The sequence below is a fragment of the Phascolarctos cinereus genome, unplaced genomic scaffold (genome assembly GCF_003287225.1).
Source record: "Phascolarctos cinereus isolate Bilbo 61053 unplaced genomic scaffold, phaCin_HiC Scaffold_5;HRSCAF=322, whole genome shotgun sequence".
In the NCBI taxonomy this organism is placed as follows: domain Eukaryota; kingdom Metazoa; phylum Chordata; class Mammalia; order Diprotodontia; family Phascolarctidae; genus Phascolarctos; species Phascolarctos cinereus.
This window is the reverse complement of record NW_027555958.1, coordinates 374,367,185-374,383,962: the sequence shown is the minus strand read 5'-3', so window position 1 is coordinate 374,383,962 and position 16,778 is coordinate 374,367,185. Positions and strand designations below refer to the sequence as shown.

Below are 16,778 nucleotides of genomic sequence, written 5' to 3'. Positions count from 1 at the left end.
GGCAGTGAATCAAGGACAGCCGCAGCTGCCTCTGTTAGATTTTTAAGGCCCCACCCCCAGACACCCCAGCTTCCTCCCCGCCCCAGCGTCGGCATGGCCAGTAAGAACTTTACACTTGTCAGGGCAGGGAAACATTTGGGTTCGGCCTTTGCCAAGTCATTGGTGAAGAATGCACCCACAGGCCACAGGCCTCACAGCTCAGCTCTGGCTGACCCAGATGCCTGTGGATTGATTATCCTGATAGTACAGGTGCCAAGGGATTCTCACCTGAGCAGGTGGGGGTGGTAGCATGGGGAGGACTGTGACCATTACCCTGACGTTGGGGGGGGTCATAAAGGTCAAGGTAGAACAGTGTCATTGGTGATTGAGGGTGGGACATGTCATGTGTGCGTGGCTCAGGGTGTGGGCAGCTAGCTCGGGATTTGTTTCCTCCAAGGCAGAGGCAGGTCAGGCTGAACTTGAGTTGAGCCTTGAATTGTTTCATTTCTGGGATCCCCATCCCTGACAAACTGGCTGCCCACTCAGGCCAGGATGACTGACGTCAGAGGTTGGCACTGTGGCTGAGGAAGGGTCACAGGGGCAGTCGAGGGGCAGGGCAGCCATGGGAACTTTTTATGAAGAAAGGCATGACTTATCTGAAATACAGAATGAGGGGAAACGGACCTGGGTCATAGCATGTGAAATTTGGACTGGCTGAAAGGAAGGACTCCCAGATGAGGGGGGACTGGGGCCACCAGGCTGAGGGACCCTGGGGAACTCTCTGAATAAAACCCTCCAGCTCTCTGGGCTAGGGCAAGGATAGTTCTACCTGGTGGCGGAGATGGAGGGGGAAAACATCCTTGAAGGAGTCTTTCAGGATGTGGCAGGGGAAGGGCCAGAATGGGGCTGGCACAGTCCCTAGAACTGGGGGGCAGGTTACTACTAGTTCAGGAGTACAGCTGGGGTACAGTACAGGACCACAGGGTATAGAGATGAAAGGGACCTTAAAGATCAGCTAGTTTGCCCCCCTCCATTTTATAGAGGAAGAAACTGAGTCTCAGGGAGACTGAAGACCGCTGGAAGTGTTCATTAAGGAGTAAGTGATAGGGACTGGGACTCAAATTCAAGTTTGCCACTTGCTACCCAGTAGCCCTGAGTAGCCTCCACATTCACACAATTTAGCAGCTGATTAAACAGCCTTTTATAGAACAGAGGATGATTTCATTGGTACAGGGAACTCTCAGGTAGGGAAAAAGCCTCCTCCTTTCTCTCTTAAGAGAATGCCCTAGAGCATAGTTGTCAAATATGTGACCCACCACAATACTCTCCAGTTCAGGGAGCCTGATTAAAATATAATTGGGGAATAATTGATAAAATAAATTTAAAAATACCACAAAAATGGTATTAGATTTTTGAACTAAGTCAATAAGCGACCCACAGGGATCGTTATGAAAGGTTTAGTGGCCCCTGTTTCTGCTGGAGAGTTTGACACCGCTGACCTAGAAACTTGAGAAAGTAAATAATTTTCCCAGGATCACACAGCCCATATGTATGGGAGACAGGACTGGAACCTAGGTTTTTTTGGCTTCAAGACCAGCTCTTTCTTGACTATGCCTCCTTTCCTTTATGGTCCCTCACATTGTTGCCCAATTGCTTGATTTATTAGGAGTCTCATTTTTCATAAGCTCGTCATGATGAAGACCTTGTTTCATGCTTCTCACATGTAACTCATGGCACCATTTAGATGCCCAGTAAAGAATAATAATAATAATTAGCATTTGTATCATGTTTTAAAGTTTATAAAGCAGTTTACACATCCTCACAAAAACCCTAGGAGGTAAGTGCTATCATTATTCACATTTTGCAGGTAAGGAAACTGAGGCTGTAAAAAGACCTATCCATGGTCACATAGCTAGTGTCTAAGGTAGGATTCAAACTCAGGTCTTCCTGAAATTGCAGAATCACAGACTCTCAAAACTGGAAATTGCTTGTTTAACTAAATTAATAGAGGCCACCCACTCCTCTTCATGACACCCTCCTGGGTGGTGAGTTTAGGGAAAGGGAGATGGCTAGGGAGTACCAGTAGCCTAGGAAGATGGGTCTTTTTTAGGGCCCATGGAAGAGAATATTGGGTTGTTGGATGGAGATTCCTGTGGATGCTGGACAGAGAGTTCAGAGAAGGCATTTCTGAGTCTATTCCCAGAGAGGATGTGCCTCCTTGCAGAGTCACCTGCCCTAGTCCTCAGGAAGTTTTCTCTTTTAGTCCAACCTCAGAGCCCATCTATGATCCCATCCACGGGGGAAAAACCAACCTACCAACAGCCACCATAACCGCTTCAGTTTTTTGGTTTTAAACCACTCTTGGGGGAAAATGTGGAAAGGACCATTGACTGGTCTTCCCCAGTGGTGTCTTGGAAGGTGGGATAGTGTGGCCCCCTAGTGGTGTACTGCTGCCACTGCCCTGCCGTCTCAAAGGTTGTGGGCAGGAGCCCTGGGGGTCAGGGGGCCTGCAAAAGCTTCTCTGAAGAATGAATGTGGTATTTCAAAAGCCATGTCTCCAGTTAGCTGCCACCATTAAAACTCTCCTCTAATAATAATAATAACTCGTATTTCTATAATAATAATAGCTGACATAGATGTATCTACAGGTACCTGTATGAGATTATATGCATGAGATATACACATGTGATAACATGTAAAATACTTTGAAAACCTTAAAGATATATACATACATACATACTCTATAATTACTTTGAAAACTTTGAATATATTATATATATGTATATGTATATATACATATATATGCGATGATAGATGATGTCATATTGACGATGATGTGTGTGAGAGATGGGGAGGGGGGAGGTGAGGCAGGCCATCCTTTTTCATTCTATCTTTCTGTCTCCAGGACCAGCACAGTTCTTTGCACATATTAGCCACTGACTAAATTCTTATTGGATTGGAATGAACTGATTAAATCACTGATCTTTTGAATTCCTGAAGCAAATTTCTCTAGAAACCATCTGTCTGCCTGTATTGGAGACATTTACCAGGTTATGATTATAACCTGTGAGTTTCTCTTTTGAGCTCAGGATAGGTGAGAGGAGCTGTACTGGACTGGGCCAGTTTGGCCACAAACTAGCTGCATGACCTTGGACAAGTCCTTCTGTCCTCCCCCCAGACTTTGGTTTTCTCCTTTGCAGAGGAAGGATTTAGACTAATTCTCTCTAAATTAGCCCTTCTGGCTCAGACATTCTGTGCTGCTCTGACCATCTGGGCAGGTTAGAACTGGAGTTTTATTTCTTAGCTGGGGGAGCCAGGTTGTAATATTCTTTTCCTCTAGTGGTTTTGCCTTTTCCCTACTCAACTAAGTTGCACAGTTGGCATGAGGCAAAGTTAAGATGCATTTAGCTTTGCATGTTTAATACTGGGAGGATTGGCTGCCCATGGTAGAATCTTACCACTGAGAGACTGTGCTCACTGCTGAAGCTCCTGAAGACACAGAATTAGCCCAAGCTCATTCCCATTAGGAAAGGATTCCATTCAGTTGGGTGTTTATTTATTAAATGCTATTTAAAACATCGTAGGGGAGTCCTTTGAGATATGTGTCTTGTCTTAAGTAAGGTAAATGAAGCTGTGAATCTCCCCTAACATACTTCCAAGTTGTCGGTTATTGGAGTCAGCCAACAAACATCTTACCTAATGCACCACCTTCAGTATCACAATTATATTTTTGAGAGTGCTTCAATTTATTAAATTAAACTACATACCTAAAAGGGATATTTTCTTTTTAAAAATTATCTTTTAATTTAATTTTTTACGTTCGTTTTTTAAATTCTGAGTTCCAAATCCTCTCCCTTCCCCACCTATTGAGAAGGTAAGCAGTAAGATACTGAAGGGGATATTTTCTTGTACTTTCATTTTCCCTGAATAAGGAACAGTATACTAACACACCATGTAGGAGGTGCTATCTCTGAAGTCTTCAGGCCTCTGGTAGATTTTGCTTTTCTGAACTTTTTAGGAATAGACTCATAGAATCATAGGTATAGATCTTGGAAGGGATGTTGGGGGTCTTTGAGTTCAGTCCTCATATTTTATAGAAGATGATGCAGAGGCCCAGAGAGGTTGTGACTTACTCAGGGCCCCACAGCCACTAACTGTCTGAGGCAGGATTTGATCTCATCACTCTATCTACTCTACCACCTGACACAGATACCCATTAGCCCCTGACAGTTAGGTCACATACTCAGGTTTGCAAATGATCTATGTGGCCTCTTGAGCACTTTCACTACTACAACTGGAATTAATTTAAATATGCTCTGTTCAGGTCAATAGTGTTTCCATAATGATGGGGAAGGGCATTTGCTTTCATTGATTTACTCTTTAAGAGAATGTATGCTGTTATTCATGGGTTTGAATGGATTTATAGGCTCGATGGGTCTGAAACAAAGGCCTCTTCTAACAACAGTTGTCCAAGGATGCCATGTGGCAATGAGTCATGGAACACCAAGTCTCTGTAGAACGAAAGCTGCGGGTCATGCCAAGGGCAATGGAGAAGTAATGGTGGGCAACTTGAGTTGGCTGCAACGTGTCACCAGACATGAGTTGTGCAAGAGAATAGGCATAAGGAATGTTGTCGGGAAGATGGATAACCAGAGAAAGTGGGCCAATCATGTGGAGAGTGAGAGAGAACCAGTGTGCAGTCTGCTGGCTCTGTTGGTATCCATCTGAAGGTAAGCAATCCCTGTGGAAGATTTCTGGTCTAAACCAGTAAGCATTTGTTAGGCACCTACTGTGTGCAAGGACACTGATTGGTGCTGAGGAGTCAAAGTCAAAATGGAAAATGGTCCCCATCCTCAGGAAACATAACTTTCAACTGAGGTGGGGGTGGGATACAACATGTAAATATAAATATAGAGATGATTGTTTGGGATGAAGGGAGAAGAGAAAATCAACAGTTAAAGAGATCAAGAAGGTTTCTTGTAGAAAAGGGTCAGTGAGCTGAACCTCAAAGGAAGCTAGAGATTCTAACAAGGGGAGGTGAAGAGGGGAAAGTCGCAAAGACACGGAGGTGAGAGATGGAAGGGCCCACTCCAGGGAACAGGAGGTCGGCCAGTTTGGCTGGAACCAAGAGGGTGTGGAGGAGAGTAAACTCGTCCTGAAAAGGTAGATGGGAGCCATATTATGTAGGATGTTAAATACCAAGGGGAAGAATTTGTATTTCATCCTAGGGATAATAAGGAGCCCCTGACAGTTTTTGGGCAAGGGAGTCACATGATCAGAGTTAGGGTTTGGAGAATTTATTTTGGCAGTTATGTAGAGAGTGGATTAGAGAGGGGAGAGATTGGAAACTGCAAGTTCCATTAGGAGACTGTTGCAGTAGTCTAGGCAGAAAATGATGACTGCCTGAACTAGGGTGGTGATCTAAGAAATGTAGAAGAGGTAGAATCAACAGACTTTGCAACTGATTGAGTATAGGGAGTGAAGGAAGAGGAAGAGTCAAGGGTGACTCCCAAGTTGTGAAGAGACAGGGAGGATGGCTAGGTGTAAGGGGAAAGATAATGAGTTCTGTTTGGGGCAAGTTGAGTTTGAGAGGCCTATGAGACATCCACTTGGAGGTGTCCAACAAGCAGTTAGTAAAACAGGCTTGGAGCTCAGAAGAGAGGTTAGTGCTGGATATACTGATGTGAGAGGCTTCTGCAGGGGGATGATATTGGATTCCAGGAGAGCTGATAAGCTCACCAATATAGTACATAAAGAGAGAAAAGAAGAGGGCCTTCAATAGAGGCTTAAGATATACTAGGCAAAGTTGGTGGAGCAAAGTGATTTTTTTTTTTTGGCTAGGCAGTGGGATTAAGTGACTTGCCCAGGGCCACACAGCTAGTAAGTGTTATGTGTCTGAGGCTGGATTTGAACTCAGGTCCTTCTGAATTCAGGGCCGGTGCTCTATCCACTGCGCCACCTAGCTGCCCAAGCAAAGTGATTTAAAAGGAGTGGTTTGACAGGTAGGAGAATAAGGAGAGAACATTATCATCAAAACCCATGGAGAGGAAATGGTTTCCAAGAAGAGAAGAATGGACCAACTTTTGAAACATAGAATAGGGGAGAAAGGGAGCTCATGAGGAATGGGCTGTTTTTTTCTTGGCAAGTAATAACCAAGATCTTCTTCTTTGGGAAGGTAAGGGTGAGGGAGATTTATGGGGTTGACATGGATTACAGGAAAGTGATGGCATTCAAAGTTGGGGGAAGTAACCACATTGATGAGGTCACAGGTCCACTGAAGATTATCTAAAGGTAGTCTCCAGTTCATTGGCTGGATCTTCCTTGAGTGACTTGGAAAGACAGAATGAGAATGAATGACACAGGAGGAAGAGGTGTGGAGGGGTCCTCACTCTGCCCTGATGAGGGAGTTAGACTGTTGAGCTCAGAGATCCATCCAAGTCTCAAAACGTTATATTTAATTGGGCCTTGTGAAGGTCTATATGGCTGTCTTCCAAAGATCAGCTTGGAGAAGTGCTGAGAGGCTGGTCAACCAGAAGGCTGGTCACTAGGTGATGAATTCTTTTGGCTACAGAAGCAAATAGACTATGTCTGCTAAGGTGTGGAGAGGTCGCCATCTGCTTCCTTGGAGGGTGCAACCACGCCAATTAAATCATAGATCCCTGAAGGAATTATTATTATTTAAGAGTTCTGTTTTGGGGCTCATTTAAATATGGATTTTGAGTGACAGAATCCCTGCTTTTTGGGCCTGGGCTTGGGGGGGGGTGAGGGGGAGGAAGAGAGAGAGACAGAGATAGAGAGATAGAGAGATAGAGAGAGAGAGTTTATAAAGCCCTACTTGTTGTCAGCTTGCATTCTTGACCATTATGGGTTTGGGTGATAGAGGAACTGTGAGCTGGTGGGACTTTCATGGGGATGGAGTGACAGAAATAACTACCGTGGAAGGAACATTGCTTTGCTGAGTCTTTGGGATGACCTAGACTGAAGGGTTGCATTTGGTTCCTGTTGTCTGAGTTTCCTGGTGAAGTTTTGTTTTCAAATGTGCAGTAAGAAGTGGGGTTAAAGCAATTTCCTTTCACAGAGGAGTCCACTGGTGGTGCTCAGTGACTCTGTGAGGCTGGGGAAGGTGAGAAGGGAGGTGGGGCTTCTCTTCTTAGTGACCTCTCAGTGAGTCTCTTGAAATACTGTTCTTATGTGCTAAGCAGCAGCCCTCCAGTCTCTGAGGGGATGCTCCATGGGGGACAAGGAGCAGCTCGTGGAGGTAGATAGGCAGAAGGCTGCAGTGTAGTGGATTTCAGTTAGACATTGGGCAGAACTTCCTGATCAGATCAGGAGAAACTAGATCAGTAGACAGTAGCTGGGGTTTTCTAGAAGAAGGGGCTGATTTATCAGAGTTGACTTCAGGCTAGGGATTTATGGAAGTGGAGTGCTAGGTGTAAGTGACTTTTCAAGAGCCTTTTTTGGCCCTGGCGTAGTTCTATGACTGCCATATTTTCAGATCGCTGTAGTACTATAGGGGTACCGTGGCACTCACCCCCTTTCTGCTTCTGGGCTTCTCTTTGTTCTCTGCTGTAGCTGCTGAGCTAAGAGGCTTGTGTTGTTGTAAATAGCTTTGTCCTGGCAACCCACCCCCTAACCTGACTGTGTGGGCTCCTGGAACTTGCCCCAGAAATAGCTTTTTTTATGAGGGCAAAAAAAAAAAAAAAAGAAAAAGGCCCAAGAGGGCATGTTCCCACCAATCCCTCCCAGGAAGGAGCCTCAGGCTGGGTGGGACCTGTAGCCACAGGCCTGGGCACTGCCCACCTCCCCCACAGCCAGGGATTCTGAAGATGTGTGGGAGGGAGCTCTGTGGCCTGACACAGTGGAAGGTGTGAGCCTGGCACCATTATCCAGAGATGATTTTTGAAGGTTGGAGGGATGAAGGGCATCCCCCATCTGCCTTGTAGCCCTACCTGCAGATAAGGTAGAGATCTACAGGGAAATGACCGTCTCTCCAGCTGAAATGGCTTGGGTACTGGTGGATGAGTATTAGCAGTTTAAGGTGAGGCCTCACCTGGGGAACAGGAAGTGTGTGTGCGTATTTCTTAGATATGAACTGGAGGGTTCAGAGACTGAAAACATCAATAAGGCTACAGGTAAGTATAGATTTTAATAGAAGAGCAAAATCTGTTGTTTGTGTGAACTACTTGAAAGCAGGGACTGTCTTTGCTTTTTTATGTTTACCGTAATGCACAACACATTATAAAGGCCTAATAGATGCTTCTCCATTGCATTCTATCACCAGGGGATCAGGGGGCGGGGCAGTGGCATACTTCTCTCTGCCTTTGGTGTTTCCCTCCTAGGCTACTAGAAAGTGTAGGAAAGGAGCCAACAGGGTTTTAGTGGACAGTGATTAGGATAGCTCACAGTTCTGTAGTGCTGTAAAGTTTCCAAAAGTGTATTCCTTCCCATCCATTTTTAAAAATGAGAAGATTGAGGCTCAGAGAGGTCGTGGCTTGCCTGGGTAGCAGAGCCGGACCTGAAACCCAGCTCTTTGGGCTCAAAATCTAAAGTTCTTCCCACAATCTGTCTTTCCTGACTCTTTATTTTTCTCCCGCTCCATTCATAGACCACACACCCACAGCCATGTGAGCTTCCTCTGACATGTGCATGTAAGTTGATAGAGATATATGCATAGGGGCAGGCTGTGTGTGGATAGATATGTGGTTAAGTTTGGGGGCAATGATATCATTGGTCTAGAGAACATTCAGTCTGTAGGTCTTTAGGTGGGGCCTGCAGGCCACACATTCCCCATTTCTGTACTAAGGCATGGAAGGGTGAAGTGATTTGCCAAGTGTCACACCAGTATGTGTCAGAGGCGAGTTGAACCTAGGTTTTCCTGACTGAGGCCAGTGTTCTGTCCACCAGCCCTTGCTTCCCCTCATGTTTGTGTGTAGAGAACAGCTTACATATGCACTTCTCATAATTCATTCATCATATATTCAGCACATTGCATTATACTGATTAATGTGCATTAGGGCACATTTTTATGAAAATGTGTTGAGTCACTTAACCTTTAAAAAAAGTTTTATATATAAGCCAGAGCTCATTTCAGAAGCTGTCTGCCCAGACTGAGCTCCAAGGTGCTGCCCATAGGACCTCAGGATGGTCCAGGACCAAGGTGCAAAGCCTTGGGGAAGATGAGCAATCCCATCGTCAGGATAGGAGTACCTGGGGCATTTTCACAGGGTTCAGTGATCTTCAGCTGGTCATGGGGAGGGGGGAGGGACAGGTCAGTTTCTCCATTCCTGTTCTCTTCAGTTGCTTTCATTTTGTCTCGAACCCTGGCTCATTGACCATTAAAGCCCCAGCCCTTGATCATGCAACCAGGCATGTCCTTGCCAGACTCAGAGTGCCTCCCCAGGACAGGAAGAGAAGGAGGGCATGAGGGTAGAGGGCAGAGAGAGAGAGAGAGAGAGAGAGAACACATGTTCCTGGCCGCTGGTCCCTTTCCAAGACAGGTGAACTCTGCGTTGAGAAAGGAATTAATTTAATCTCTTGGCTCCAGTAGACTTTCTCACTCTTCTCCAGCCACCCCCCCAACCTCTAAAGAATTTAATCTGCTCCACAACAAACAGTACTGTTATAAAACTTTGAAAACAAGAGGGCGAGGTCTCCCCGAAAGAGGCAGAAGTGCATGATGGGTAACGGCCAGAGGGAGATTGCCAGGCCTGGGATAGAGCCGGGCGAGAGCCCAGTTGGCTTGGTACCTGGGCACCCGCCCCCACCAGCAATCGTCATTCCTGACAGGAGGGGAAAGAAAAAGAAATGAAAGGGGAGACATCAGAGTTCATTAAAGAGAAGTGTCTATGTATGTCTCTCTCTTTCTCTCTCCACTTCTCTCCCCCTCATTCCCTTCCTCCTTGTCTCTCTCTCTCCTTCTCCCTCTCCCCTCCCTCCCCTCCCCTCTTTCTCTCCTTCCTTCCTTTCCTTCCCCCTCCCCCTTCTCTTTTCCCCCCCTTTCCTCTCTCTCTCCCGCCCCCCCATGGGAATGTACCAGACTGTGAAACTTCCTCCTTCACCCCTCCCTCCCCCACTTACTGTTCCTGGTCATAAGACTCAGAGACAGGTCCCGATAACAAAGTGGGGCTGGTGGGCAGCCCGGGTCCAGCTTCTAGCCATATCATGCTGTAGGGGAAGTAGGCAAGAGGGTATGCTTGAAAGTTGGCGCTGAGCTCAGAACCTGCCCCATGACTGGCCCAGCCCCGTCCCTTCTTCCCCCCTAAAGAGGAAAGTGGAACAACGTCACAGGGCGTGCCCAGCTTCGTGTGCTGTCTGCCAGGTGTGTGCCCAGGCAGTGGGCAGAACTGCTAGTCTGAGGTTAGTTAACATGCCCAGTACCTCCCAGTACAAGAAAGAAGGTGGGCAGGAGGGGATTGTATTAGAGACAGTGGGGAGAACATCTGACCTGTCAGAATGCCCTTTCCTTCAAGACACAGGGCTCTGGAGTTGTCCGGAAGAAGTTGAAGCTGTGCTGGGGACATTGACACCTGGCCGACTCCTGAAAACGTAAGGGTGAAGGGGAGGCAAAGACATGGGCTCCTTCCAGCAGTTCCCCAGCTCTTCTGCAGGTACCCAGCAGTAGAGTCCCTGGTTGGAGACAGAGTGTGCTGGCCATCTCTTGGGCCGTGGATGGGGGCGGGGGATGAGGGTGGGGGGAAGGGAAGGGTGCTCCCCCCCAGCTCAGGGGCCATTGAGGACCAAGCATAGGCACATGGAGGTGGAGGACAGCGGAGAGGAGGGCCTCATTATTCTCCTCCCTTTAGTGCTTCTCCTGACATCACCCCCAACCCCTCAAACTGTTAGATTTCACCCACAGCCAGTTTCACTTTTGAATCTACCTTCCCCCAACTGAAATAGCTTACCCCAAAGAGGATGTTGGTGATTCTTTGGTGTGTGTTTGACAATTTGGACCTGAACTTTGAAGAACAAAACTGTTTGGGGAGCGTGTGTGTGTGTGTGTACACGTACAAGAAATGGCTACGGTGAACTCGTGTGTGCATATGTGCATGCACATACACATGCCTGTTCTCTTCTTGGGAATGGCGCCTTAAGAAGGGGTCACTTAGCTTGGTCTGTCAGAACCAAGCCATCCCCCTAGGAGAGCCTGCCTCACATCATCTTAAGCATGGTGGGCCCATGGGGTCCCCCCCTAAATTGGGGGCGCCAATGTAGACCACTAAGAATTCCAAAATTACTTCCCCATCCCCCATATTTGAGTCTGATGTTAATTAAGGGCCTACCATGGGGCTCTAACAGTTTGTTTACCATTCTGGGGGGAAAAAAAAAACACCAATGAAAACCTCTTTAGGAACTAGTATCCTAGAAGCATAGGCCTTCCCCCTTGCTGCCCTTAGGGAAACCAAAAAACAGCTGGTTTTAGGGATCCTCACTTAGTAATTTCATGGGTGTAGGACCTTCTTCCGCTGATTTAGCCTACAACTCCTTTTATATTTTGTAATTGGTCTTTGTGAGTTGTTGTGGCCTGTGACCAGCCTGCATGAAGGCTCCTTGCACACTGATGGAGGCCTTGGCAGTCACTGCTTCCTAGAAAAGGCAAGCATGACTTCTCTCTGTATGGTTCCTACAGTAGGTGAAAGCCACATAAAGGCTTTCTTAGGGTAACATGCCAGTGCAAAATGGTTTGTTTCCCACTGAATCACAGTTCAAAGCAAGCTAGCTGTGAGTGCCAAATGAATTGTCCGGGCCTCCCCTTCTTCAGAAGGACAACTTGGGGTGAATGGCAGCGTGTGTTCTGAATTGTTAGCAGGGGCCTGAAGCCAGGGTGTGCTGCAAAGCAGAGCTTGGTCCTCCGGTTTTGACCCAAAGGCCCCTCATTTCACCCTTCCTCTTCACAACCAGGCACACCAAAAGCCTCTCTGCCAATGGCAAGAAGCAGGGTTTCCTGCCTGGCCTCCTGATGGACTGGCCGGAAGCAGGACTTTTTTGTTTTGTTTTGCTTTTCACATCAATCACTCACGTTAAGTAGCTGTGACTCAGCACGAGAGGCAAGAACCGGATGGAAAAGCTGCTGCCTGGGTAAGAGCCTCCACAATGAACTAGATCAAAGTCTCTTGTTTCGGCCCAGGGAGGATGGCCACAGTATGGGCACTTGCAGCTTACTATAGTGAGTGGCTAGCCAGACGTGTCCAATACACATCTGCACTGTGTATTTGTTTTGGCATTCAAGTATGAGGATTCCTCCACCTCCCTTTCCTCCCTCCCCACATTTCCTGCAATGTCTCCATTTTCTTCTTAACCAAGTATTTATGAAGGACTTGCTGTGTGCCTAGCACTGTGCTTGGCACTCTGAGGAGGCACAGTCCCTACTCACCAAAAGAACTTGAAGGCCATATCATGAGCAAAGACACTAGACCACATTGATTCTATAGCTAGGGTCCACCCTTTTAGTCTGGTCAAGATCTCCAAGCCTATTTGGTCCCAACCCTGACTTGGCTTTTCCTTAAAGACAATACAGATAAAACCCCTCCCCTCCCTATTCCTGCCCACTCACTCTTCTTATTTTGGTTGACATCACCCAGGAGGATGTTTTGAGAGAGCCCCACCACCTCCTTGGTCGGTGGTTGGTTTGGTTAATCCCTGGAATGCCCTTTCCCAGCCCAGGTCAATTCTTCTTGGCCGTATTCTAAGGCATTGGGGAAAAAAGCCCAACTATTTGAGTAAAGATATAAAGCTCTTGAGATCAGGGGCTACTGTTTTGGTCCTTGTATGCGCAGTGCCTTAGTGCCTTGCACACAGTAGGCATGTAAATAACTGTTAAATTTAACATGGGGAGACAGTATAGCTTGGTTGGCTGTGGCTCTGGGAAGGCTGGAGTCAATGACAACTTTGTGATAGGATGGTAATATTGAAGAGGTTAGTGTCAGGGTCACCTCAACCATGGGCAGAGAAGGCTTTATAAAGCAGGGAGCCCGGGCTGTGTAGTCTCCATAATCCCCATGTCTCTGAAGGGAGCATGTTTAATCTTGAATACCACCAGGAAGGTGTTTTTTTGGTTGTTGTTGCCTGCAAATTAGGAGATTAGTAGAGAGATTCAGGCTTGATGGAAGCAATGCCACTGCCTTCTCAAAACACAAAGTTTTTGCAGAGGTGAGATTCTAATCAACAAATTGTTTCCAAAATGTAAGATGATGTTTCCCAGCAGTGACAAGAAGGTACCTTAGGCCCTTCGCCTAATGAGAATTAGCAAACGTAATATATTTTGCCTCCTCTTCTATTCCCTTTGGATTTGGTGTCCCAAAAAATAACTCTGAATAAGCCCGTGTGTCTGTTTTCTTAGCCTGGTGATTTGAGAGTGACAGAGAATTTCATTTGGTGAAGGATTCTTAATCCTTTCTATGTGATGGACTCTTGGTGGTTAGGTGAAGTTTGTGAACCCTTTTTCAGAATCATGTTTTCAAATGCCCAACATGAAATTAAAATAGGATTAAAATGGAAACAAATTCTATCTATTATTAAAACTGTCAAAATAGTTTTTTTTAAAGTTCACAGACCACACTTAAAGAACCCCTGATCTAGGTAGAAAGGGGAAGGAAGGGGAAGTATGGGGAGAATTAATGCATGGCATATGGCCTGATTTAGAAAAATCCTTTGGGAGGCCCATTTACAGGCAAACCAGGAAAATCCCCCCATCTACATTATACGTGAGATGGGCTCCTCAACTAAAACTGTCAATGGTTCCTGCACAGGCTGGAGAAGAAACCACAGGTGGGTGCTAAATCTCCTTCAATGGAAGGAGGCAAAATGCTGGTGTAGGTGGGGAAAATGTCCTTGTCATATGAGAGCTAATGGTGCATTGCAATAAGAGCTTTTAACTCCTGTTTATGTCTACAACAACATGATTAATCTGATCTCTTTTGGTCTGATAGTATAAAGTTAATACAGAAAGGGGTTTGTGTTGCCACCTCTTAGAAAATAGGAGGGTGGTTTCTGCATTGTTCTAGTCGCCATTATGTTAACTCTGTCTCCTTCTGTGCCATGATCATAATTGCACCTTTTGTCACCAGTGGAGGAGGAAGAAGACCTTCCATCTCAGAACAGAGACTGAGGCTTCCCCCTCTTCAGGATGTTGCTCTTCTTCTGGAAGCTGGTTTCACATGGTGGCTTAGATTTTTCCATCTCTGTATCTAGCACCATTTGAAATCAGTGTTTTAGGAGTAAGAATTGCAGCAAGGGAAGGACATACAGAGACATTTTAGTGGCTCATCTGCTTTTTAGATCTGCCATTTGGACTGGGAAAAGACTCCCTCCACAAGAGGATAATTGTCATAAAAATCAAATTAAAGGGTAGGACCACGTTCAAGGTATTAACTCCAATGATAATGCTATGAGGAACTGAGGCCAGTTTTGCATAGGTCAGTTGAAAAAACAAAAACAAAAACAAATCAAAACACTGGATGGGGGATCTCAAGACCTGAGGTTCTAATCTCAACCAGTTACTAGCAGTGTGAGCTTGGACTAGTCAAAGGCTCTGAGTCTGTTTTCTTTTCTTCAAAATGGAAATTATAGGGGCAGCGAGGTGGCACAGTGGATAGAGCACCGGCCCTGGATTCAGGAGGACCTGAGTTCAAATCCAGGTGCAGACACATAACACTTACTAGCTGTATGACCCTGGGCAAGTCACTTAACCTCACTGCCTAGCAAAAAAAAAAAAGAAAACCCAAAACAAAACAAAATGGATATTATACTTACCACCTACCTACCTCACAGGGTTGTTGTGAGGATGTATGACAGTATTTTATAAATATGATAATACTCTTTTTGAATGTTAGTTAACAGTCCTGCCCAAGCGTGGTAGGGTCCTCGTAGTTTCATAAAATAAACACTTCTTGGTTAATGAATGTCATGATTTTAGTCTTCAATTGAGTGGTGATGTGTTTTTCTGGAATAATGAGAAGGGTAGCTGTAGCACCCCTGGGCAAAAACTGTTTATTACTTGCTTGAAAATTTGAGGTTATTTGTACATGCAAAGATGTCAGCCATTGTTATAATACAGCAGAATTCCACAAATCCTACTGGACCTCTCTCTTACACAGGCTGACCGATTTCTCTTGGTGTTCAGAGTCTGTTTTTGTCTAGCACCATTTGAAATCGGTTATGATGTAGGGGGAAAAGCAGCAGTCCTGGAACGCTATGCAAGGCTGATTGGTTAGTCGTAGCACAAATCATGGGGGAAAAAAGAGCACACTTCTTAGTAACCAACTGCAACTGCATTGAAGCTTCTGAAACTCAGAGGTAAGAGACAACCTAATGGATAAATGCTCTTTGGACAGGTGAATGAATCCACGTGATTTGATTCCAGTCCTGTTTTGCCTTTTCTTTGTAATTTTGAGGTGCTATAAAACGATTAAATCTATAATAAGGTTAAATGCACTAATAAATTTTTTTCTGCATTGCTTGTCATGTCTATTTTTCAACTTCTCCTTCCCATTCAATTCCATGAGGTTGAGAATAAGAAGGCATAAAGGACAGGACAAACAAAACTGGGAAAGTAAACTAGTCTATATACATTGTATATACGGCTAAGGGGTATAGTGGATAAGAGCACTGGACTTGAAATTGGGAAGACCTAGATTCAAATTCCACCTTGGACACTGTGTGACTCTGGGTAACTCATTTAAACTTCTCTGGCCCTCAGTTTCCTCACCTATAAAATAAGGCTTTAAACTTACAATTCTTCTGTTAGTCTGACATACAAGGCCAATTTCCCTCTTAATTTCTTCCTCCCTTTCCTGGCAGTCTGGGGAGTTGATCCTTTAAAGTCACTCACAGTGTGATGTCCACGTGGTTTGTGGTGGCCTTGCCACTAGAGGGCCCAAGATAGGAAGGTTTTCACAGAATCCTATGTGGAAAGGAACTTCAAGTGACAATGTAGATGGAGGGGTGGGGGGTGTGAAGTGTTAACCTTTTTTTGTGTGCCATGGACCCCTTTTCTGAAGTATTTTAAATGTATAAAATACCTAGGATTGCAAAAGAAACCAATCAAAATATCAAAATACAGATGTAATTATTTTTCCACAACCAAGTTTATGGGCCTTTCTGAAATTCTCCAGGTCTGTGAAGGCCAGGTTAAGAATTCCTGATCTAGTGAATCTGTACCTAAATGAAACCCCTGCAAAGCTGACAAGTGGGTCTCCAACCTTTGCTGGAAAATGTGTCTGGAAATCTTCACTCTAGATATTTGAGTAATTACTGCCTTTTTAACTTGAGTTGAATTGTCAGTGGCTGGTTTTGCAGAAGGACGGACACTGACAAGTAATATAGAATATTCCCAAATTAAGGAAGGGGGGAGGTTACCAACTTTATGGAAGAAATGATTCTTTTAAAGTAAAATGCTATGACACCATAAATATTAAATTACCAACTAGTTTCTCAAGTTTCAAAAGGGTTGTAGACATAAATCTAGAAGAGTGTAAAAAAAAAAGTTAAGCCTCATTGAATACATATAAAGGGATCAGCCAATAGGCCTTTTAAAAAGAATCTTAAAGGAGTACAATGAAATTATAGGAATCCTGAGTAATAGTGAAAACTTTGGGAGCAGCTTTCATTCATGCCATATTTGAACTGTCTGGAATATGAGGTTTGTATAGCTCATCACTTACTCATAATGAAACAAGTCATGGCTAATTCTGGCTTTTCTTCACCAATCCTACGTGTCCTAATACTGGAGAAAGTCCACCAAGATCTTTGCAATTCAGCAAAAAACCAAAATGAAAACCAAAAAAAAAAAAGCCTATTCAGAT

At 45.1% G+C, this 16,778-nt stretch overlaps 1 protein-coding gene and 1 long non-coding RNA gene across 3 annotated transcripts in view; both read right to left on the bottom strand.

Moving 5' to 3' along the window:
* LOC110203608 (membrane cofactor protein-like) overlaps window positions 1-16,778 on the bottom strand; it is a 237,841-nt gene that overhangs the window by 151,276 nt on the left and 69,787 nt on the right.
* Window positions 9,489-10,826, bottom strand: LOC144457802 (uncharacterized). Of its 2 annotated transcripts, XR_013487316.1 has the most exons (3): window positions 10,424-10,826; window positions 10,057-10,143; window positions 9,489-9,758 (listed from the first exon to the last, which is right to left on the bottom strand). It is a non-coding gene; the product is annotated as an uncharacterized LOC144457802 (long non-coding RNA). The 2 variants fall into 2 exon arrangements; XR_013487315.1 differs by lacking the exon at window positions 10,424-10,826 and having other exon boundaries at window positions 10,057-10,414.